Here is a 358-nt window from a genome sequence, read left to right as displayed (position 1 = left end):
AGTAGTTTTGGGGTATGCTCCACTCACAGATTGTAAACCCCGTCTTCACCAGAATAATTGTACAATAATCTATTATATCTTGATAAAGACAAAACATAATGTGGCCATCAATGAGAGAAAAAATAATCTTGGACATTTTCTCTGGCTGTACTCAAACAACCTGAGAAGATATGCAGATACCATTAGTTACCAGAAGATATAATTAGTTTCCTACATGGTAATAATTGAAGAAGAAAAAACAAAAAGGTCTACTAGTGGCTGAATCACACACCACTGGAAGACATATGACAAACTCACTTACTTACTGCCTACTGCACAGATGGCTCCACAAATATAAGCCTGAAATCACCTGATATAA

The 358-nt window shown here is 35.8% G+C and overlaps 1 protein-coding gene across 2 annotated transcripts in view; it reads right to left on the bottom strand.

The window, feature by feature from the left end:
• LOC119590812 (KICSTOR complex protein kaptin-like) overlaps window positions 1-358 on the bottom strand; it is a 12,844-nt gene that overhangs the window by 8,920 nt on the left and 3,566 nt on the right. The window lies entirely within an intron of this gene.

The sequence above is a fragment of the Penaeus monodon genome, chromosome 27, assembly GCF_015228065.2.
Source record: "Penaeus monodon isolate SGIC_2016 chromosome 27, NSTDA_Pmon_1, whole genome shotgun sequence".
Taxonomy (NCBI): Eukaryota; Metazoa; Arthropoda; class Malacostraca; order Decapoda; family Penaeidae; genus Penaeus; species Penaeus monodon.
This window is presented reverse-complemented; position numbering and strand designations above follow the sequence as displayed.